The sequence below is a fragment of the Eumetopias jubatus genome, unplaced genomic scaffold (genome assembly GCF_037043125.1).
Source record: "Eumetopias jubatus isolate StellerSeaLion01/CBP00866 unplaced genomic scaffold, mEumJub1_p1.0 scaffold_1, whole genome shotgun sequence".
NCBI classification, from domain to species: domain Eukaryota; kingdom Metazoa; phylum Chordata; class Mammalia; order Carnivora; family Otariidae; genus Eumetopias; species Eumetopias jubatus.
The window spans coordinates 72,890,022-72,913,685 of NW_028274807.1; the positions used below are offsets into that span (position 1 = coordinate 72,890,022).

The 23,664-nt window shown below is 50.2% G+C and overlaps 1 long non-coding RNA gene across 3 annotated transcripts in view; it reads left to right on the forward strand.

The window, feature by feature from the left end:
• LOC114207152 (uncharacterized) overlaps positions 1-23,664 on the forward strand; it is a 40,397-nt gene that overhangs the window by 6,999 nt on the left and 9,734 nt on the right. For 2 of the 3 annotated variants that reach the window (XR_003608785.2, XR_015768629.1), the window contains exon 4: positions 21,476-21,825. This is a non-coding gene — a long non-coding RNA (uncharacterized LOC114207152). Of the gene's footprint in view, positions 1-5,015; positions 5,668-21,475; positions 21,826-23,664 lie in introns of those variants that run through there. The other variant, XR_003608786.1, reaches the window with a different exon arrangement.

Sequence of the window (23,664 nt, forward strand, 5' to 3'; positions counted from 1 at the left end):
CCAGAGGACACATCTTTGGGAGTGTGTGTGTGTGTGTGTGTGTGTGTGTGTGTGTGTGTGTGTGGCGGGGGGGAAGCAAGGAGGAAGTGTCCTTTCTTGTGATGGGGGAAGGAATCCCACTTAGCAAGAAGATGACTGAGTGGGGTCTGGAACGGATACAGAAAAGTCAACGGCTGTAGTCTCCCCTGGGCTGAGGCTTAGTTCAGCAGCCAGTGCTTCCCAGAGGGAGACGGGCTGTGAGTGAGGGGGCCCTTATAAAGCTCTGGCACCTGCACCACTTTTCCCCACTAGTTAGTTTGTTCTGTGCTGTTTGTATCGCTGTGGGCATAACATAAAACCCCAGACTGGAAAAGGCCGTGGGATTGTTTGGGATGATGGCAGGGAATGGGGGAGGGGCACGGGAGGACTGCATCCTGCTCCGTGGTTAGTCTGAGGATCATGGTCCCGGCGAGGAGGTGGCTTCGTGGCTCAGAACGAAGGGGGAGGCAAGCCCCTCGAATCCTCGCCGCACCAGGGGAAGGACCAAGGACCAAGTGTTCAACCCCAGCTCCCTGACTCTTGTGGGCAAGTGCCCACATCATGCCGTGCATTTGGGGGTCCCCTCAGCCCCACTCTGCGGGAGGTGTTCTGTGACATAGGGAAAAGGAAGCTCTCCTTTTGCACGGTTGGACGTCCACAGGGCAGCCTTGACTGAAACCTGACAGGGGCCAGGGAGGGCAAGCTCTGTTGGAACACGCTGGCGTGGAGCAGGCCTGCCTGAATGACGGAGGTTTCTAGATAAGTCCCGGAGCGTTGCTGGCTCCCGGAGGAGGTTGCCAAGCTGCGCGTGTATGTATCCGGCACGTATCCAGCCGTGGCCTTTCTCTCTCTAGCCTTCCATAGCCGTGGGGGGCCCCAGCACTCATGGGCAAGTATTTGATCTCCTTGTCCTCGGTGGCGATTCACCCTCTTCACCTGCCCTCAAAAGTCCTGGCACTTGGGACAGACCTAGACTCCATGTCTAGGAACACTCGTTATCAGGAGGGAAGGATAGAGTCCCAGCTTGTTTTCTTTGAACCGAGTGAACCTGTGTTGGTGGTGGTGAGGTAATTTAGTCAAGGATTACAACTGTCCAATTTCTAATTGCCTGTTTCACTGAATTCAGTTCTGTGACTATTTTTGAGCCCCTACTATGTGTAAGGCAGAACTACACGCCTCTTTTGACAGATCACTTCCATCCCTGCTGCTATTTGAATGCTGGTCATCTGCAGAGTGATGAGATTTATATTATAAAAGTTTCCCCTTTGCCTCCCACATTCTTCATTTCTATTGCTTCTCTGATTAAAAAAAAAAAAAGGCTCTGAAACTCCTTATGGTGTCTGGCACCCCCAAATCTTTGGAGAATAAATGCATGAATTGAACTTTGACTTAAGGAAATAGGTTTTGTCGGCAATTGGGTGAAACCCTCAGAGGGTCAGTGTATTTTTCCAAATTTACTGGGTTGCGGAATCTAAGAGGTGGGTTTACTTTGACCACTCCTGGTGGCCACCTCTGGCCAGCTGGGCTGTCCCCTGCAGACAGCTCTACCCTGTTGCAATCAGGTGAATTTAGAGGAGTCTGTGGCCGTCCGTATTTTCCCAGGCCTATCTTTATTGATGGTTATTAAAGGCACACCACCACATGGCAATATGAAAGTACAAAGCAATTCCCAGGGTAAGGTGCGTGGGAAGAAGTGAGATACTGAGCTCCCAAACCGTTCTACTGTAATCATAGTCTGCCAAATTGATGTATAGTTAATCAGTAAGATTCAGGCAGCCGGATTCCACCACTGGGCAGCAGATGGGAAGGGGGAAAAGGCTGGTGGGGAGATCACTGTTCCTTCTGGAAAACTGGGAAAGAAATTGAGAAGGAGGTCACATGAGAAAGGAGAGGCTGGTGGGCAGTCCCCCAGGTGGAGCAGGAACCCGCAAAAGGTCAGAGGAAGGACCCCTGCTGACTTCTTCGCTGGCCTTCATGCTCTGTTCAAGCCAGCCCCTCGTGGAAGATTCTGTGTAACCAAGAAGGACGGCGCAATCGTGCGCAGACACGCTGGGTTTCGTACGTGTAAACACAGCACGCAAAAACACCAGTTTTTACAGAGCACCCCAACACACCTGTTGCTTTATGATGCTGATGATATTGATAAAGGGGCCGTAAAGTCGAGGTGAAATGGCCTCATATTTAAATAGGAACTTCAAGTGTTTTACAGCTGATATTTAACTGAGCTGGTGATTATTTCTGTTAGGAATGTTGCACACATATCTCTCTACGTTCAGGGAAAACGACGGCAGTGTGGCTAGAAAGCAAGGACAACGGAGCCAGACTGCCTTGGTTCATGTTCCAGCTTGTTTGCTTTCTAGCTATGTGACCTAACTCTTCTGTACCTCTATTTCCTTCCCTGTTCAATGGGGAGAGTCATAGTGCTTATAGGATTGCTGTGAGCACTAGTATATAACGTGCTTAGAACAGGGTCTGGCATGTTATTACGAATACAATGTACGTTTTCAGCCACTTCTCTCGGTGCTCTCTGTGTATCTCCAGCATGTAAGAGAGGTAGCCTCATTTATCGGGGAAAAAAAAATCATAAGATGTTAGTCAATATTTTCAAAGAAATGAATGGGCAACCACTGTGGTAAATTGGTCCATGAATATTGGGCAAAGCCAAGGCTTCAGCCAGTCTTATGAATCACAGGCTGGAGGACCAGGAGAAACCTAAAAAATTATCTAGCTCTGGCATGCCTGGGTGGCTCAGTCGGTTTGAGTGTCTGACTCTTTATTTCTCTCAGGTCATGATCTCAGGGTTGTGGGATTCAGCCTGGTGCTGGACTCCATGCTGGGCATGGAGCCTGCTTAGGATTCTTTCTCTCCCACTCCCTCTGCCTGTCCCCCGATCCCCTGGCTCTTGCACATGCACACGCTCTCTCTCTCTCTCAAAATAAAATTAAATAAATAAATAAATAATGAATATCTGGCTCCTTCTCCTTTTCCAGAGAAGAGGGTCTCTACCACACAAGTAGCCCTGCTTTGAGTAATTGAAACAAGCCTCGGGCCCACAGAAGGGGGAATTCTGTATGCAGGCAAGGGCATCAGCGTGGGCCTGGCGCTCAGGATGTGTGGGATGGCCCAACCCCGCAGGGAGGAATGGGAAGTGCTGCAGAGGGGCACTTAAAGTGCAGGAGCAAACACGGGCAGGCCCTCGCTGGATCCAGTCACGCTTACATGAGGTACGATTGGTGGAAAGATGAGCGTCTTTCCTGCCCCAGGGGTGCTTGTAGATGACCATATAGTTTATGGTCCCGACTCGGTCACTTCTGAGAGTGAAAGGTAGTGTTGTTCACAATCAGGTTGGGACACTTGGTGTAATTTGGGACTCGTGGCCATCCTACTTCTGTGGCCTGTGGTGACATGTTCTCCGTTGTTCCTCTGGCCAGTCAGCAGACTTTTTATCAGAGATGCTTCCTAAGAAGGAGTATTATTCTTAGTCGCTGATGTCTTAGCACTTCTATGTCTCTGGAAGGTGATGCCATTGATCTACCTTCCATAAAGGGAGGAGCCCCGTTGTTGAGCCTAGAGGACCTTATTCGGGGTGTCTAGGAGAAGGGATTTATTTTTATTTTTATTTTTATTTTGGTCGGACGGTTGCTTACAGTACGTTTGACAGGACTTGGTCTTCTCTTCTGTAGAGCAAATAAATACGTCTCTCCACCTTCCGGTCTGCACCAGGCTGTGGGCTTGCATAGTGATGCCACCAGCAACTCTTGTACCTGCCAACCGTGGCCGACAACATCCATTTGTCTTGGGCATGTGTATGCAAAGAAAGCAAGTGCTGTAATTTGAAATCCAGGCCCTTGTTAAATGGCAGAAGGAAGACCCCAAAGGAAGGAGCTTTTTCCCCACCTGACATACTTGTATCTGACTAAGTCTTTTATGGAAGAAGAAGAACAACAACAAAAAAACCCAAAACACTTTCCCCGCCCCCCCCGCCCCCAAATAGGTCAAAGTCAAGGTTTACTCTTTGTTATTTTCTTAAAAAAAGACAAGAAAGAAAAGAAAACTGGGTCCCTTGCCTGAGTGTTCTCCTATGTGCCTAATTAATGATTAATAATACCTTGTGGGCTATTGTTTGATGTGGCCTCTGCTGGTTTGAACAGGAGAATACTGATTCACTCTTGAGGCATTTATGAATCACAAGTGTTTACCCTGAGACAATAAACGAAAGGGGGAGATTGAAAAAAAAAAAAAACCCACCCAAATATGTTGAATTCTTTGAGCAAAAACTGGAGATAACAGGAGATCTTAGTCTTTGATACCCTGTGTGGGGCCCTTTGCTTTCTCTCGCCGAATAAAGACCATGTCAAATGACCAAGATGAGGCATTTGAGTTTTATAGATTTTTCCTTTCACTTGCTGATAGGGTTGAGGCGTTTCCCCTTGTTTTCCAGGTCACATGCATCCCTTGTCTTCCCACCTGTCTGGTCCTTTCATGTCAGTCCTTTAGAAGGGAGTTTCTGGACGGTTCTTTAGGGGCACTGTTTCCCCCGAGAGGGTGGATTCAAGAGATGGAGAGACCCGACAGGCCTCGGTGACAGACTGGACCAGGGCGGCTAAGGAGGAGCCCCTCGATGACACCTGGTTTGTCACCCGAACAACTAATTCTTCCACAGTTGCACTTGCAACAATAGGTCCTAGACTTATTTTCCCTTCTTTCTGCCCTGAAGCCTAGAGTTGAGTGAAAAAAGATTGCTACTTTTGCCCCTGATGGCCCTTTACATTTTTTTTTTTGAGATAGTTTTAGACTTACAGAAAAGTTGCAGCAATACTAAGAAAGCCCTCATACCCTTCACCAGCTTCCGCTGTGTTCATCATCCTACCTAACCATGGAGCAGTCATCAAAACTGAGCAAATAATCTTGGTCCAGTGCTATAAATGACCGACTTCCTTCCCATTTCATTATTTTTTTCTATTAGTTTTATTTTATTTTATTTTTTTCTTTTCCAGGAATCATCCTGGAATCATCCGGGATTCCAGGCGCATTGAGTTGTCTGGTGGACGTCCTCAGTCTCCTTCTCTCTGTGACAGTTCCAAAGTCTTTCCTTGTCTTCATGATGCATTTAAGAGTACTGACCAGTGGTTTTTATAGAATGTCCTCCTGGGGCCTGTGTGATGTCTTCTCACAACTGTGTCAGGGAGCTGCACTTTTGGGGTGCATGTGTCAGAGGTGGCGTGCCCTTCCCGGGGCAGCAGGGAAGGGGTGACATGATGCTGCCCTATTTCACTGCTGCTGTTAACCATGATTATGAGGGCAAGTTAGTTTCTGCCAGGGTTGTCCACTGTAATGTTACACTTTCCCCCTCCCTCTTCCCTACATGTTTTGGGGCTGATACTTCAAGATTCTGCAAATATACTGTTTCTGCTAACAGTTCTGCCCACCAAATTTAGACTCTATCAAAGGATCTTGCCTGTGGCAATTACTACTGTAGCAATCTAATAGTGATTTTTGATCTCCCTCATTCTTTTTACATTTATCAATTGGAACTCTCCTTAAGGAGGAATTGCATGATGTTACGTGTGATAAAACAGAAATAAGAAATCCATACTGCTTTGGAGGCTACATTTTCGATGGAGAGAGAGAGACAAGCAAAATACATGGAGTGAGGTAGGTAGTATATTAATGGGTGACAAGTACTATAGAGAGACATCAAGTAGGGGAGGGGAGAGAGGCAGTGCCGGGAGCAGCACAGGTAAATTGCATGATCAGGGAAGGCCTCTGGGGGAAGACCGGAAGCAGGGGAGGGAACCGGCATTTGAATATCTGGGGGGAAGCTTTCGCAGAGGAGAAACTGCAAGTGCAAAGGCTCTGAGGCAGGACCACGCCTAGCAATAGGCCCTAGGAGAGTGAGGAGGCCAGTGGGGCTGGTGGGGCTGGTGGGGCTGGTGCAAAGCGAGCAAAATGCAAAGAGGAGAGAAAGGGGAGAGGCTGCAGAGAGGGACCGGCCAGATGCTGCAGGCTTGGGGATGTGGGCTGTGAGGGAGGCCGGAGCCATGGGGATCACAGACTGTGCTTCATGTTACTGAAAGATCACCTTGGCTGCCCTGTGGTGGGCAAGAAGGAGGGAGGCAAGGAGACCGCAGGTAGGAAACCATAACATTCATCAGGAGGTGGTTGCACTGCAGATATATTTTGAAGATAGAACTACCACTGTCAGGAAGGGTCTCCTTGTGACCAGCAGCTTTGGGCTACCTCCAGAACCCCCAGGGGGCATATCCTCCCTCCCCGGCCTTGAAGTGGGGTTTCAGGCCCACGTCTGAGAAGTGCTGGCTGGCCACGTTGAGTCCAGGCGCTGTGGCCTGTCCTGGGAGCCTTCTGTCACCTGGGTCCACCTTCCGTCTCTCTGCAGAGCAGGCCTCTCTTTGCCCCCCGGGCCAAGCTTCTGCTCAGGCCCACCCACCACCTCCCATCTTCCCAAGATCCTTCCCATCTTCCAAGGATGCAGCTCTGCCACCTCCAGCCCTACTCTCTGAACACTTCCCTCTTTTTTTTTTTTAAAGATTTTATTTATTTATTTGACAGAGAGAGAGAGAGAGAGAGACAGCGAGAGAGGGAACACAAGCAGGGGGAGCGGGGGAGGGAGAAGCAGGCTTCCCGCGGAGCAGGGAGCCCCGATGCAGGGCCTGGGATCATGACCCGAACCGAAGGCAGATGCTTAACGACTGAGCCACCCAGGCGCCCCTGAACACCTCTGTCTTGGTGCGGGACACTAACCAGGTCTGCTTCACATGTACAGCCCCTGGAGACAGAGACCACAGATGCGTCTGTAGTCTCAGGGCCCCTTAGACACCAGCACAGGCCCCAAGTGCCTCGGCAGCCTGTTAGCTGGTCTGTTGGTATATGGCATACCTTAAGAATGAAGCAATTATGTTTCCTTGTAATCATGTAAGTACATTTTGCATTATACTCCACATATGTTCATATTTCCTTTAATATAAAAATAATGTTTCTGCCTCTCCCTCTGGCTAACTCTTCAAGTCAAATGGAAATTCCAGATTTGCTTTCATTGGGCTCCTCCGTACCTGTAGAGGGGTACTGTAAAAAAAATAGTTTGAGAAGTCAGGTGAGGGGGTGAAGGGAGATGTAGATGTCACCGAGGGTTCATTTGCTACTAAGAGATTTCTCTTTATCTAGTGATTGATTTTAACTTTAAAGCATGCATATGGTTGGGCGCCTGGGTGGCTCAGTCGGTTGAGCGTCTGCCTTCAGCTCAGGTCATGATCCCGGGGTCCTGAGATTGAGCCCCATGTCAGGCTCCCGGCTTGGTGGCGGGTCTGCTTCTCCCTCTCCCTCTGCCTGCCACTCCCCCTGCTTGTGCTCTCTCTCTTCTCTCTCTATCAAATAAAGAAATAGAATCTTTAAAAAAAGAATGCATATGGTTAAAAATTTCAAGCAGTACAGAAAGGTAGATCCTGAAAAGTCACTCTTCCATCTGTGGCGCCCAGCCTGCAGGCCCTATCTTGAGGGCAGGTGCTCTTACTCATCCCTTCTATACCAATCCGGGGACTGTTAATGAACAGTCAATGGCTGATAGCAGAAAGTGATGACCAATTGAAGGTAAACCGAGACACCGTGAAACGCAGCCCCCAGCAATGTCCGTCTCAGGGCTAAGGCCGCCTCCATGCCATTTCTATTATTGTCTTTGGTTCAGGCCCCCTAAGGGTAAGTTTGCAAAGACCCCACGCTAGAGTGGAATTGGGGCATTTGTCACTGCCCTCTGCGGCTGCAGGTCTGTGCCCTCACAGGGAGATGTGCTGTCATTGGGATTGTCTCTCCCAAAAAGTCGGCCGGCCAGAGGGAGGGGCACTACCCAAAGCTACATTGGGAAGAAAGGCAGGTGGGGGGGCAGGGGACGCCAGCCCCTGTGCTGTGATTACAGCAATGTGAGAGATGACAGTGAGGTTTCGGTGGGCTTTCTCGTTCCTCCCCACTCCTCCTGCGCCTCAGAGGCTCACCTGAGAAGCAGCACTCTTGGCTACCTTTCCCGTGGGAATTCAGCGCAGCCAACAGAACCCCTGAACTCTGCTGGGCCACTGCCAGCAACCTTCAAGCCTTTCCCCCCCGCCGCTTACAGTGACATGATGTCATTTTTATTGAGGCAAGATTAGATTTTTTTCTGAGTTTTCTAAAGTGTGGTTCACATGATCTCTAGTACTTTTCCTATTGAGTGAAGACCACAGAGCTGCCAATTTCAATTTTCTTCAGCTTTTATCACTAGAAGAAGCTTAAAAGAAAAAAGGAAGGGGGAGAGTGGCTGAATGAAAATATTCCCCTTGGCCCCGGCTGTTAGTGTGAGGGTGGCGGGGGACACCCGCATCGCCCGCTCCCTTTGTGTGACTAGTGCAACAGGAAGATGTCAGAAGACTGGAGTCGGCTCTGGCTGCTGGACGACACACAATGTCCCCTGGCCTGAAGGGTCTTCCTGCCAGGAACCGGAAGAGAGGGAAGGCGCAACCTCGGGTCATTCACGGTCGTCAGGAGAGTAAAGGAGAAGATGCTGATCCTTTGGGAGACTATCGGGTAAAATAAACTCTAGGAGAAGTTTCCTCCTCTTAATTCTAATTTTACTAAATCTCCTCTTTGGGGGCAAGATTTCCCGTTCATGCATTCATTTAGCAGATTTACTGAGATTCTACTAAGTGCCTGGCTCTGCTGCAGATATGGGGTGAATAAGGGAAAGTACATGCCATTCACTGTTATTTTTTTTAAAGATTGATTATTTATTTATTTATTTGACAGAGAGAGAGAGAGAGAGAGAGAGAGAGAGAGCACAAACAGGGGGAACAGCAGAGGGAGAGGGAGAAGCAGGCTCCCCGCAGAGCAGGGAGCCTGACGCGGGGCTCGATCCCAGGACCCTGGGATCATGGCTGGAACCAAAGGCAGACACTTAACCGACTGAGCCACCCAGGTGCCCTGCCATTCAGTGTTCTTTAAGGGAAATTAAAGAATGCCAATTTACATGGATCATGGTTTTTCAGATGCCAACTCAGCCTTCAGAATGAGTTGGTGTGATGGAAAATCATGAAAAACATGAGATCCAATCACATTTTTGGGGCATAAAATGAGAGAATGAGGTCTGGAAGAGTAAAAGACATGCCAAAAAAAATACATGTCTCGGGATGCCTGGGTGGCTCAGTCGGTTAAGTGTCTGCCTTCGGCTCAGGTCATGATCCCAGGGTCCTGGGATCAAGCCCCAAATTGGGCTCCTTGCTCAGTGGGGAGCCTGCTTCTCCCTCTGTCTGCTGTTCCCCCAGCTTGTGCTCTCTCTGACAAATAAATAATAAAAACTTAAAAAAAAAAAGAAAAGAAATACATGTTTCCCTGTTTCCCACTCCATAGGAGTCTTAGAGTAGAAACAACATTTACATGACATCACCGCTGATGAGCTGTGTTCAGATTCCTGCAGGTCTGTTCCTCGCCACAGCCTGTGAAGTAGGGCGGGGCAAACTTTACTACAGCTCTATACTGCACCTGGCATGTGGTAGGTGCTCAGTGAGGGTTTGTTGAATAAATTTTGAGTAAACCAATTTCCAGAGGTCAAACAGGCTCACAAGTAATCAAGAGACTGGTCCCAAGTCACTTGGGAGTAAGTGGCAGAGTCAAGACTTGAACTTAGAGGTCTTGAATTCACACATCAAAGCTCATCCATACTCAGTACTCCTAGAGGCACTGCCTCAGGAGAATTCTCTAAACTACTGGCCTTTCTTTGGCTGTCAGGTAGGTGACTCTGGAGGCAACCTCCTTGCAGGCTGCAGTGAGTCTTTGAAGAGTCGTTTCAAAAGGATGGAGGCCAAGGTGACTTCAGATGTGGACAAGACATCTCATGAGGAGACCCTCCTTGGTTGGAATGTTCTCCCAGGGTTGACTTGGTTGTGCTGAGAAACGTGGGCATCAGGTGTTGTTCTTCAGGTATGGATTTCTAAGTGGTCCCAGTATGGGTAGGACTATCCTTGTGGAAGTCTCTGCAGCTCTCCAACTCACTCCGTCTCTGTCATTTATGTGGAATAGAAGACATGGGATTCAGAACAGACTTGGGCAGGAATTCTCCCCATTTGTGTCTTGTGAACCTTGATTTTTCTCCTTTGCCGAGGGAGAGAAGGACTGTGTTGGGAGTGAGGTAAGCCCCAGGTGGTTTAGAAGGCTTTGTCAGGGTGGCAGGGCTAGCAGCTACGGTGTCACTGGGCTGGAAGAGACCCAGAACGGGATTGAGCCCCTTCTCCTGCCTCCAGAAGCTGGTGCTGGTTATGTCGCTGTAGAAATATGCAGTGTGGGGACAAGGAGGAGACTGCAGGAAAGGGGGTTCTGTCTGGATAAGAAAGGAGACCAGAGTGTGAAATTTCATCTTTTTGTCTAATCTATGCTAAGGGCATGAGGTAGTACAGAAAGCTTTGTTCTAGAAGTCAGAGAAGGATCCGGGTTCTAGTCCTGCCTCTGCTGTAGACTTACGGTGTACGTCCGTGCAGATGGTATTCATTGCTGCCTCTCTGGGCCTCAGTTACCCCCTCAGTAGTTTAATGGTTTTCAACCAATGCCTTGGGAGGTGTTTCCTCCCCAGGGAGTGCAGGGTCTGAATGTGGAGGTGATGCTGGGCAGGAGGGGCTCCTGTAAGCCCTCTGATCCTTCTACCAGAACGATCTGGCTTTTGCTCGTTCACACATTCCACGGTCTTCATACGATTTTGTTCAAAGAAAGTGTTCCATTGGTTTTGTGTTTAAGTTTGAAAACCACCAACTTAGAGACTCTCAGAAATCCTTTCCAACATGAAAATCATATGTTTCTTCCCTTTTGCCTCCCTGACTTTTGGACTTTGTCTCCTCTACCCTGTGGCACGTTCTGCGTTAACCACTTATATCCTTGTTTTTCTCTTTCCAAAGGCTCCTCGCAAGCCAATTCCACTAATGATTGTGAGCATGTGGGGCCTGCTGCAGAGGCTGCCTGGGACAGGGCACCCAGTCCTCAAACTGCTCACACTGTGTGGTGGGCTGGGGATAGTCGAACCCAAAACTACAGAACTACACTGTGTCTTACTCCTCATGTTCTTCCCCCATAACTGGGACCTCGTCTTAAATCTCTCACCCACGGCCAGCACATGTAGGGCATGGAGTAGCTGCTTAGTAACCATCTGCTGAAAGGATTGATGAATGAATGGCTCGTTCCCCTCTTTGGGAAGAATCACAGATGTCCCCATAGCGAAGGGCCTTCCCAGGACCGACTGGAGCTCTGTGGATGCTGTGAGCTCCTCTTGGGGGTCATCCCCTGTTACGGGTTAAACCGTGTCCCCTTAGGAAAGATGTCGAAGGGCTAACCCCCAGTGCTTCAGAATGTGACCGTATTTGGAAATATGGGTTGTTAGAGGTTTGCTGAAGGGAGGTTGTGGATGTAATTAGCTAAAATGAGGTCATGCTGGATAGAGTAGGGTGGGCCCTTAATCCACTACGGTGTCCTTACAAGAGAAGAAGACACACACAGACACACAGGGCGATGACAGTCATGTGATGATGTAGGCAGAGGTGGGAGTGATGCACGCAGAAGCCAAGCAGTGCTGAGGAATGCCAGTAGGCACCAGAAATGAGGAGAGGCAAGCCAGGATTCTCCCCTATAGATTTCAGAGGGAGCGTGGCTCTGTTGACTCCTTCATCTCAGACTTTCAGCACCCAGAACTGTGAGACAATATATTTCTGTTGTCTTTTTTTTTTTTTTAAGATTTTATTTATTTATTTGTCAGAGAGAGAGAGAGAGAGCGCACACAAGCAGGGGGAGCGGCAGAGGGAAAAGCAGACTCCCTGCTGAGCAAGGAGCCCGACGTGGGGCTCGATCCCGGGGCCCAATCCCAGGGTCATGACCTGAGCTGAAGGCAGATGCTTCACCGACTGAGCCACCCAGGTGCCCTTACATTTCTGTTGTCTTAAGCCACCCAGTCTGTGGTACTTTGGGAGGGCAGCCCTAGGGAAGGAATACATCACCCTACCCCCAATGTTATGCTTAAAAGGAAAAATCTACAACCTCTTTTTCCTTTAACCTCTACGAAGTGTTCACGGGAAAATACGTTTGGCTTGAATTTACTGTTTTGAAGCATTAATTACAGACTCTCATCAAAATACTTCATGTATTTAAAGCTCTAAAGTCTTTGTATATTAGGTCATAGGTGTGCATATACTGGATAGTAAAATAGACAAATCAAAAAGCAAATGACTCCCCCCCACAACAAACCAAAAACTCCACTCCTAGCCCTCATCTCTCTTTTTTAAAGGCAAATTTGCTGAGTGAGAATTGGCTGCTTCGTTTGACTTGAGAATTTGAACGCCAGTTGGGTCTGCAGATGAGTCTCGCTTTCCTCTCTAGGAGCTGGCCCCGCTTGTCTGGATTAAATGGGAGGCAGAATCACTGTTCATCCCTCTGCAGAAGGGATACTACTTGGTTCTGAATATTCTTCTTTAGTTTTGTTTCCCTGGCCATCTTCCTGGGGGGCAGGTGGCCAGCTCTGGCTTCTCCTGGGTGCCCTTGATCAAGCAAGCACAGCCCCTCCTCTGCCATCCCCAAGGAGATTCAGGAATTTGTAGGACCCACCTCACTTTGGGTTATTGAATAACTGGTGGGGCATCGAATGTCATGGCTAAGAAAACAAAGCTGCCTCCCTGTTGGGCCAAATGACCTCACAGCCCCAGCTGGTCTCATGGTCCTGGCTTGCTTGCGCTTCCCTCGGTGACACCTTCCGACAAGCCCCGCCTACATCGTATTGTTCTAAACACCTAACTGATGACTCTCACGGTGCTCCAGCCAATGACAGCAGTTTAAGGTTCTGACTAAGCCTCCGGCAGTCTTGCAGGAGGGCGAGGGGGCCTTTCTTTACAGCCTCAAGAACAGAAGATGGGAGTTAGAAGGATTGAAAGGCTTACTGTATTTTAATTCAAAATCCACCATTAACCTCCCAACCTGGATTTCTAGCCCCCCCCCCCCCCCCCGTAGGTGTGGAGAAGACCAAACCATCACCACCACCCCTCTCCCTCCCCCAGATCTGATCTGGCTGACCAGGGCTTTGCTGCAGGAAAGAGAAGTTTCTAGTGCCATTTGTCCAGCATAGGTACCACAGCACCAATAATGTGGGAATCTTTGAGCCACAAATCTGGTGGGGAAAACCATCTTCCCTGGGCTTCAGCAGATGACCGGGGGCTTCCCTTAGGTTGTATCTGCGGAACTGCTTTCAGCTGCTCCTGCTGCCTTCCCAGTCGGTGTCTCTGACAGATTACCACAAAGATCAGGAGAACGGGGAATGATCTCCAACAGCAAGTCGTGGTCTCCTCAAGTTTGGGTTGGAAGAACTAGGGGAAACTGAAGGGAAGGTAATTACTCTGTGGTGACATTAAACTCATGCATTTGCTCCCTCATTCGTTCACTTATTCGCTCATTAATTGGACATTTTCTGAATTCGTTCATTACAGGCCATGCACTGTGTGACGTGTTGGGGAAATAAAGACCATGTCACAGTTAGTGATGCTAGTGTGACTTGTACCTGAGGAGAAGTCTGTCCAGGGGGCTGAGAAAGTTCTGGGGAAGAAGAGATCAACCAGTGGTCCGGGCGAAGTGGGGCTCTCTCTCCTGGGCTGAAGATTACCTGGAGAGGAGCCTCCAAGGGGAGTGTCAGTCCTCCCCAGGCAGGCGGCGGCAGGGCAGGTAACAGAAACAGTTCACCCCAGTGGTCTCCTTGGAATTGTCCTGTGCCTTCCAACTTCCTTATATGAAGGCTTTCTTTAGAAAAGACAGGGAGAGACATCGGAAGAAAGCAGATTCCCAAACTTTTTTTAAAAGATTTTATTTATTTATTTAGAGCTAGTGCGTGCACAGGCTGGGGGGAGGGGCAGAGGGAGAAGCAGGCTCCCCACTGAGCAAGCCCAGTGTGGGGCTCCATCCCAGGACCCTGGGATCATGACCCGAGCTGAAGGCAGACGCTTAACCAACTGAGCCACCCAGGTGCCCCAGATTCCCAAATGTTTTGAGACAAAATTGGTTATGGCACATAGGACCCAATCCTCGCATTTGACAAAAGGATGTCATAGACTGTCCTTTGGTCAACTCCAGGTCTCAGTTATAAATGAATTTATAAGTACATGGAGCTCTGGGCCTCTCGCGCAAGGTCAGACTTCCGTATTTGCTTGTCCGAGCACTGGCTCCAGATCGCATTGGAACCATGCTGTTTTATGTACTAGCCGGACACATCCTAAAGCAGACGTTCTCCAACTTAGCAAACATAGACTTTTATTAGATTTCATGAGTATTTACTGAGAACCAACTATGTGCTGGGTGCTGTGCCAACTTAGCACCTGAGAACACATTGCCAAATTGTTTATCAAAGGGTCATGCCAATTTTTATTTCCCTAGTATATGGGAGTAAATGAGTTTAATTCTCAATTATCTGCTATTTGTGTCTTGCCAAACACATGATCGAGAATGAATTTAGCCCTGTCCTTGTATCTGATAGACTCAACACAATGAAATAGGTTTGCATTTCATGAGTTTAGTTCCTTTACATTGAATTATAAATTAAGCCTGACCTTAGCTTTTCTTCTGTGTCATTACAAAACAAAAGAGGTCCTTTTTGCATCTTCTGCTAAACCATCATTGAGAACCCCAGCCACTGGGCCACTCAATGTCCCTTGTATCAGGACATATTAACTCTTTCACTTCAGCCTTGGTTCCATTTGTGTGTCAGATGATGGTACCTTGGCTCTTGAGCTCAGAGTTTACCTTGGTGCATGTGGGAAGTAAAGGTCTCTGAAACCACCTCTTCTCCTCTTTTGGGGAGATTGAAAACAGGCTCAAGGACCACTAGCCAAAGACACATCATGTATCAGGGTAATTCATGAGGAGGTGAGTTCCAAAACTGCAGGTTCTCTTTAACCCCTGTATTGGGGAGTGAGGTGAGACTTCCAGCTTCTTCCCTGCGCTAGACTTTGGGACCTGCCTGTTCGCCCAAGCAGACCCTGAGTGCACGTGTTTAAGCTACTGCAAGGAAAGATTGTGAGCTTGCTTCTAGAAAGCTGGGAGAGTGGTAGCAGCGGGAGAATGGCAACCGTCCTGCTTGGTGGTGGCAGTGGTGGGCAGCGAGGGGTGAGTCCCTGTGCAGGGGGCTGAGGACAGAAGTCTGGGAGGGGGCAGAGAACAGGTGTGAGACCAAGGCGCAAAAGGCAGGGACTGCATCACGGTGCCCCCCGATTCAGTGACCACCTCCTGGTAAATGTGGTGCTCACCAATCTCATTAGCCACCCTCCTCCCCAGGAAGAGAGAGCTGGGAAAGTTCCACCCCAACCCTCCCCTTTTGTGAGCTGCAGCGTAGAAGTCCCTCCTCCATAGCAGGGTGAAGAAGAGAAAATCAGGTTTACGCCCCAGGGTACCTAACTGCAGTAGCCGGCTAACCTGGCTGTCTACCATAATTGCACCTTTCTTTCCTCAGTGACGTTTGGGATTTTCCCCTCCATTTGTTTCTTGAGCTTTGCTATTATAAGCATATTTGTTTTTTAATTGTAAGCAACCTAAATTTTTGTATGATATTACCTACAAGGGAATAACCAAATGGTTGGAGTTCTAAGGCTAACATGTGCAAGACAGAGTGAAGAAATCAAGACACTTTGGGGGTGAGGCCTTAAGAGCTAGGACTCCAGCAAGAACTTCGGTCAGCAGGACAATTCTCTACAGGTGACAGGGCCTGAATTGGGTGTGACTGAGCCCAAGAGTCATTAGGCCAAAGGCAGTGTTGGAGGTGGGAATAATCGTGAGTAGATAGGAACAATTGTCATTCCTTTAGCCCTTTACAGTTTGTAAAGTATTTTAACATCCATTATACCCCTTAATCTTCACACCAAGCCCATGAGTGCCTATTATTATCATCCCCATTTTAGCCATGAGAAACTAGGCTCAGAGAGTTCCAATGGGGTGGATCTGGGACTCACACCTGGGTCTTCTGGCCCCAAATGTCATCTTTACCCCACCCTCTGTCCTACACTGTCTGGGCTGCGGGAGGGGACCAACCCAATTAAAAGGGAAGACGTGCTCTAGAGAGCAATGGAAAATTGTGGTGCTGAGTTAAGGCTGAGCCAGACTGAGGAGATCCAGTGCAGATCTCACGCAGAGGAAACAGGGAGCCGTTGAAGGCTTTTGGGCAGGAAAGTCACATGATACAAGTGGTAGGATCCATCAGTCCATAACTAGTGTTTACAGAGGCTTGGGAGGTGGAAAGAGGGAATATGGGAGTAGAGATGCTGGGAGGGGGTTTCAGGAAGAACCCTGGGTCTCCAGATTCTATTGTTAGTGCCCAGGATGTTGCTGGCTTTTTTTCTTGGGATTCGCTACTGTGCCGTGGATTTGGAGTTAACCACAACTGAATATTCCTTCCCTTTCATTCACTGTCTTTATTAATGAGCCAGTATCTTTGACGTTTCTCCCACATGATTTTCAGCATTTCTGCTTTACCCCACCTCAGGGCTCCCTCTAAGAAAAGCTTCGATTAAAGCCATGCACTAACATGATTTAGAATTGGAGCAAACATAGACTTTTATTAGATTTCATGAGTATTTACTGAGAACCAACTATGTGCTGGGTGCTGTGCCAAGTTCCTCCGTCTGGGAGGCGGAAGGAATGGGTTGCTGAGCAGCGTGTTCGGGTGCTCCCGGGCTCCAGGGGGAGAAGAGGCAGGGAGAGAGGGCATGGGGGAGGGGGGCGGGGAGGAGCTTAGGCCGGGACACAAAGAATGCAGGAGAGGGCTACCAAGACTGGCTCCTTTTCACACCAGGAGGACCGGGATTAGGCACGGATCCACCTGCAGCCATGAATGTCCCACTCTGAGGTTGCCTTTGTCGGAGGATCAAAGGGTGTCTCGGAGCCGCCAACAGCCCCAGCCCCAGCTAACTGCTCCTTTCTGCTCTGCGGCTGGCCAGCCCTCTGAAACTGGCTGCTCCAGAATGTCAAGTTGGGGAGTCTGTCTCCCCCCCCCCCACATATCTGCTCCCCTGGGGCTGCAGTAGAGAGCCCCACCCTCGAAGGGGAAGTCTGTGCTGCGAGGTGCAACAGGACACCTGAGTCCAGCGTCACTGTATGCCCTTGGGCAAGTTATTTCTTCTCTTTGGTTCCTTCCTCTTTCAGAACTGGAGCAGCTCCGGGAGCTCTAAAGATAGGATGGTGATTACTGTAGAATTGTAATGTGCGTGCGTGCGTGCGCGCACGCGTGTGTATGTGACTTGCTGTTTAATAGGGTGCTAAGACGGCAGGGGGGCTGGCCTTTCGGTCCCCCACCCCCACACGTGTGGCTCTCATTACTGTCAGGAGGCCTTAAGTCGGGCCCCATGGAGATGAGAACAGACCCCTTAATTAGGCACCGTTCCCAGAGCAAGAGAGGGAGTAGCCTGGGCCTGGCTGCCCTGGCGTCGCGGGGAGCCCAGCCTGCAGGGCTGAAGGGGGGTGGGAGGGGGAGGCGGAGGGCCGGGGCATCTGAAGGACTCAGCAGGTTTACACTTCGCTGACCCGATGGATGAATGGGGCCCTGTCCACCCACATGGGGGCCTGGAATCTTCAATTATGGCAATTACATCAACAGGTCGGAAGGGCAGCACTTTCCACTGAAGAGGTTCAGGGCTTAAAAGAAAAATCTTAAAGCCACTGTTTTTTTCCCCCCTCTTTCTTTCTTTCTTTTAAAGGGATTGGGTTGATGGAAGAAGACCCCCATCTGCAGTCTAATTGGGCTGTGGGGAGAAAACAAAGATGTGGCACATTTTGGGGGGTAAAATCTGGCTGGCACGTGTTCACCTGCTTCTGGACGCTCTTCTCTCAGCCGACTTTGTGTTAGAGTTCCCTGTGCGCTTGCGTCTCCCCTGTCGCCTTCCTGAGCGAGGGACGGGCGCCTTCATCTCTGAAGCTTCCCGGCATGCAGTGCAGTGGGCGCCACTCAAGACAGCACCGAACTGGCCTCCAAGGGTTGGATTAGACCTTGGAGAAGTCATGTCATCTCTCCGACCCTTGGCTTCCCTAGCTGTAAAATGGGCATAATGCTTTCTATCCTTTCTCCTTCCTAAGCTTTTAAAGAAGACTCTAGTTCCTGCTCTGTACTAAAGCTAATTGGATGGGTTTTTTTCTCTCAGCTGCCGTGCTGCTAGGTAGGTGAGACTCAAGTGAGACTCTCGCACCAGCAGCATGGGCGTCACCTGGGAGCTTGTTAGAAATGCAGAATCTTGAGTTCTAGACAGACTGAATCTGCATGCGACCAAACTCCCCAGGAAATTCGTGTGCACATTACAGTTTGAGAAACCCAGCCTAGCCTAGACTGACTGAAGCTTGCATACAATAAACATTAGTTGAGTGAGACTGAGCCTTGTGGCCTGGCCTTGCTCTCATCTATAAAATGGGGATAATGATATTTGTTCTTTCCCATAGGGGGGTTGCTGGGAGAGCACATAAAGTACAGTTGACCCTGGAATAACACGGGTTTGAACAGCATGGTTCCGCGTATATGCAGATTTTTTCTCAGTAGATACAGTACTGTACTGTAAATGTATTTTCTCTTCCTTGCTTGTGATTTTCTTTTTTTTTTTTTTAAAGATTTTATTTATTTATTTGACAGAGAGAGACACAGCAAGAGAGGGAACACAAGCAGGGGGAGTGGGAGAGGGAGAAGCAGGCTTCCCGCCGAGCAGGGAGCCCGATGTGGGGCTCGATCCCAGGACCCTGGGATCAAGACCTGAGCCGAAGGCAGACGCTTAACGACTGAGCCACCCAGGCGCCCCTCCTTGTGATTTTCTTAATAACATTTTCTTCCTTTAGCTTACTTCATTGTAAGAATACAGTATGTAACAGACATAACACACAGAATATGTGTAAATCGACCGTTTGTGTCATCGGTAAGGCTTCCAGTCAACAGTAAGACAGTAGTTAAGATTTGGGGGAGTCAAAAATTATACTCAGATTTTTGTCTTTGAGGGGAGGCAGTGCCCCTAACTCCTCCATTGTTCAAAGATCAACTGTACTTTGTAATTATAAAGGTATTTTCTCCTGTCACTCACTGGACCATTCAGTAAACATTTGCTGAGCAGCTTTTATAAGGCAGGCTTGAGATGCATACAATATTATTCCTGTTTAGAAAAAAATTTGCAGTCTCCTAAAGGTCTGATTTTCAAAGGAACTAAGTACAACAAAATGTGGTAAGTGCTATCAAATAGCTATGCTCAAAATAGGAGATGGTAAGAGTGGGCGATAATCAATTCTGATGGAAGTTCAGGGCTGGGTAGATCAGGAGAGGCTTCACCGAGGGGGTGGCATTGAGCTTACGTGGGCATGAGCCAGGTGAGGGAAGAGAAGGGCCTTCTCGATGGAGGCTTTGAGGCATGAAAGAGGGTGGGGGATTTGGGGGGGCCCTTAGTCCTGAGGTCTAGCGAGAGTGACTGAAATGAGAGTGTATTTGCAGACAGTCCCATGACTTGATCGGTGAATATGGACAGGAGAGGTCCTGCTGCCTGTTTAGTTTCTTTGGGGCCCATCATCTGGTTTACTTTAGCTTCCAGGCCTGTGTTGGGGTTATCAGCCTGAAAGTTATAGTCCTGCCTACACTGTTAACTGCCTAAGAGGAAGACATCATTTTTTGGTCTGTTTGTTTATTGGTTTTTCTTTTTATTCCTCATCTGCTCTGATAGGTGAGTAGAACACCAGTGTTCTACTTCTTAGGATTTTAACATAACATGGAGTAGTGGGGGATTAGAGGAGGAGTGGAATTAGCTTCCAGATATGTCATTTATTTTTACCACCCGGTTGGAAAGGCAAGTTGGCACCTAGGCTGAGAATTGAGATGTCAGCATGTTTAGGAAATGGCCGAAGCCCTCCTTCAGCTCCAGTGAGATGTGTCGCTGCCCTGCTCCCCTGCGACCATCCCACCATGTCTACCGGTCACAGTGGTCACAGGCTCAGGGCGCTGTGGCTCTCAGCCAGCCGGTGGGTGACAGGAGAGGTAGCAGAAACTGATACATATGGGAGAGGTGGCTCTCATCCAAAGCAGGCAACCATGCCTCTGGGCTCTGCCTGGTCCCGGTGGGTGAGAGCAGAGGGGAGAGTGGGTGACACCATATGGGTGTGGGCAGAGGTAGGCACAGCACAGAGCAGGCACGGGGTGTGATTTGAGTTCTCCTGAGGCTCAGGAGACTTGCAGTTTGACACGAGGCTTGAGCTCTCTTTGCTCGTCCAGGCCAGCAGTGTGCGTGCGTATGCTGTGCCCAAATACAGCTCCACGATGGAGGGGGACGGACCCCAGCTCTGGGGGCTCTGGCCACTCCTCAGTATGGCCGGAAAGTGGCTAGATGCTTGCTGGGCCTCCTTTTTGCTCAGTTCAAAGCTAAAGGCAAGGACTTTGTCTTGCTCGTATGGGATAGCGCCCTTGGGTGCTGAGTTAATATGTAACCAAACTTGCAGAAAGGTTTATCTGTTTGTCTCGGGCAAGGACATTTGGGCAAACGGCTTTCTGCACCACTGCCCCCGGCATTAGTGTTTATTCTCTTTGGGCTAGGGAAAGAGATAGAACCTTCCCGTATCACTGATCCCTTTTAGTTCTCTGTTGACATGTCCGTGGTGAACTTTTTAAAGAAAACGACCCCAGGGGCTTAATGCTCTGGGTGGAGCTTCACTGTAAGCTTGGGAAGCGGCACAATGCAGAGAAACTTTCTGAGATGTGCAGCCAGGTAGGACTGGACTCTTGCACTTAAGAATTGTGAGACTTAGGAAAGTACTTTACTGCCACATGCCTCAGTTTCCCCAGTGGTACCACAGGAGCGAACTGCTCTTCTTGCTGGATTGGGGGGGGCGGGGCGCTGCGGCAAAGAACACAGCGCAGGGACGGCTGCCGTGCTGGGAATCTGGATGTGACCCAGCCCCCGCTGGTCTAGAGAAGGAGAATTGGAAGGCTTTCAGTTCATGTGGGGGCAAGCAAAGGAGCCCAGTGTCACCCTTGCGTCAGCCAGAAAAGGAAACTGTGGCCAGGAGCGCCCCACCCTGCGGGGGCCCCTGTGACCACCACACCTGTCCTCAGACCCACACAAACACCACAGAAGGGAGCCCCACCGCCCTCAGGCTTCCTGATCTCACCCTCCACACCCACTCTCGCTCCGCCCGACCTGGCGTTTGCTCTTCCAGCTCCGGTTGCCTTGCCTTTTTGGATCTGACCCTTGCCAGGTCCTTGCTATCGCCTCAAACCCGCTCAAAAGTGACAGATCGAACCCGCAGGGCACGACTCCTGCCACCTCTGGTGTGCACGCCTCCCTCCTCAGCGGGGCCAGGAGCTCGGTGCCGCCGAAGCAGCCTCCTCCTTCCTCCGGGTGCTGTGTTGGTTTCCGGGGGGCCGTTTCCTCCTGCCCTCGCTAGCTCTAAAATGTTTTATTTTTTATAGGTGTGGGGAGCAGTCTTTGAGGATTTGGGGGATGAACACTCCACGGCCCGCTTCATCAAGAGTGGAAATCAGCGGGAGGAAAAAGGATGTCCTTAAAGTGACGTGAGGAAGTCTTCAGGTGAAGAAGCTCTCAGTCTCCCCTTCGAAGGGCAGAGGGGAAATCCTGAGCAAGTTCCTGATATCAACAACCGGATCTACCTCCTCTGGACACTGTAGAGATAAAACGTTTCTCTCTCTGCCCTGAGTCTCGGTTTCTTGTTTTGTAAAATGACGACAATAATGATTCCAATTTAGGCAACTTCATGGGTGGCTATGAGGACCCCAGCAGGTACTGGAGGTGGAAGTACTCGGTAAGCTCCGCAGCCCCAGGCACTTGACAGGGGCTGCCCACATCGGTTCTCAGCCCCGTTCTGGGTGGAGGCCTGAGCATCCTCAGCCGGGGCGTTCCTGCTTGTGCTAAGCAGCCCCCTGCCAAGGCCCCTGAGTTTCCGGGACTGGAAGACAGATGAATTCCACGTGATCCCTTTCCTCAGGCTTTTCTCCCAGATGGAGTGTGCCTTGTGGGTGGTGAGGAGGCTGGAGGAATTCGCAAGGGTGACTTTGCGGGAAGCCTCCAGATGGGATCTCCCGTGGCAAACATGCCTGAGTCGAGGACCCCAGCTCCCATGGGTCCCGCCCCCCCAGTTAAGAGGGGGCAGAGTGTGGCAGATGTGTGGGGGATGTGTGGGGCTGCATGTGTGACATGGCATCCCCACGTAGGCAGGGGAAAAAAGTCATAAAGGGCACGTCATTATTCTGATTTCATACATGAAGAAACCGAGGGTAAGAAGGGCCACGCTCCTCCTCCACAATTGCACGGCTCATAGAGGAAGATGTGGCATTTGAACTTGGGACGATCTGGCTGCAAAGCCTTTACTGGTTCCTTACATCCCCCGTCTTGTGTGTAGTAATGGTCTCACAGGGTCAGTGGAAGAAGGATGGGAATGGTGCTGTGTAGTGGTAGAGGAGGGATCACTTCCAGCTGGAGAAATCCAGGAAACCTTCCTTGAGGAGGTGGCTTTTGCCTCCAGGGTTTGAGGAAGAGGCCAGCTTTGGACGTTCAGAGATGTTTATTCTTTCTGTTCAGTTGTTCAGTTGCGCTGTGTGGGTGGCTTCTCACATGTGGTGAATCTTCATAAAATCCAGTTAGTTCACGGCCTCGGTGTAGTTCAGACTCTCCCCGCACAGGAGAAGTCCCGGAGAGCTGGGGACGGGAGAGGAAGGCGCTCTGGACTGGGTTCGACCCAGGAGCTTTCCTGGAACAGGCCGTGGGGAGAGGTCTGATGCAGTGGGTCAATTAAGAACTGGATTTTATTGCAGATTTATTGCAGCCTTCCTTCCTCCCTCCCTCCCTCCCTCTCGTCCTGAGTGCCTGCTCTCCGCCTAGGGCAGTGCTGAGTGCTGGGGGTGGGGGAGGGGGGGCGGGAAGGGGAGTTGGGGGCCCACTCTAACACAGTTTGGGCCCCCTGGGAGTCCAGTGTTTAATGATGGGAGGGATTAGGTTGCAGGGCCCCAGGGTCCCAGCGTTTGCCTAGAAACTCAAGAAGCCCCCAGCGTGGGGCAGGGTGACCCCATTGAGGGGTGTGGGTAACTAGAGTAAAAGAAAATAAGCTGGCCATACAGATGCGGGGGAGGGGTGTTGGGGCGAGGGAGGAGGAGGGGGAGAAGCTTGCAGGGCAGCTGGAGGGGAAGGCCCAGGCCTGCCACTGAGAGGGCTGAGGGAGTCAGGAGCTGGGCAGCTGGCCCACCGGGGGCCGCCCCCCGCAGCTGGCCTTGCCTACGCTGTGCTCCAGCGAGCAGCCCACGCCAGAAGCCAGCGTTCATCCGCGCAGCAGAGCAGAACTTGGCTGCTTCACTGCTTTTCTTCTACCGCTCGCCGCCCACTCGGACAAAACTTGTAGAAACTCTGCCTATAGCAGAGGTGATTGGGTAAACCAAGACGGGAGACGCTGCAGGACATCCTTGCACGCCCTTCCGTCCCAGGTTTGTGGCCTGCGAGCAAAGGGCCTGAAGTTTCTCCATGCACGTGGGCCCGCCAGCCGCAGGTCCTCGAGCTCGAGGTCTCTGCCCGGTCACACCATCGAGGGGTCTCAGTTCTGGAAGGATCTGAGGGTAGCGAGGCCAGTGGTTGCTAGACTGACAGATGGTCA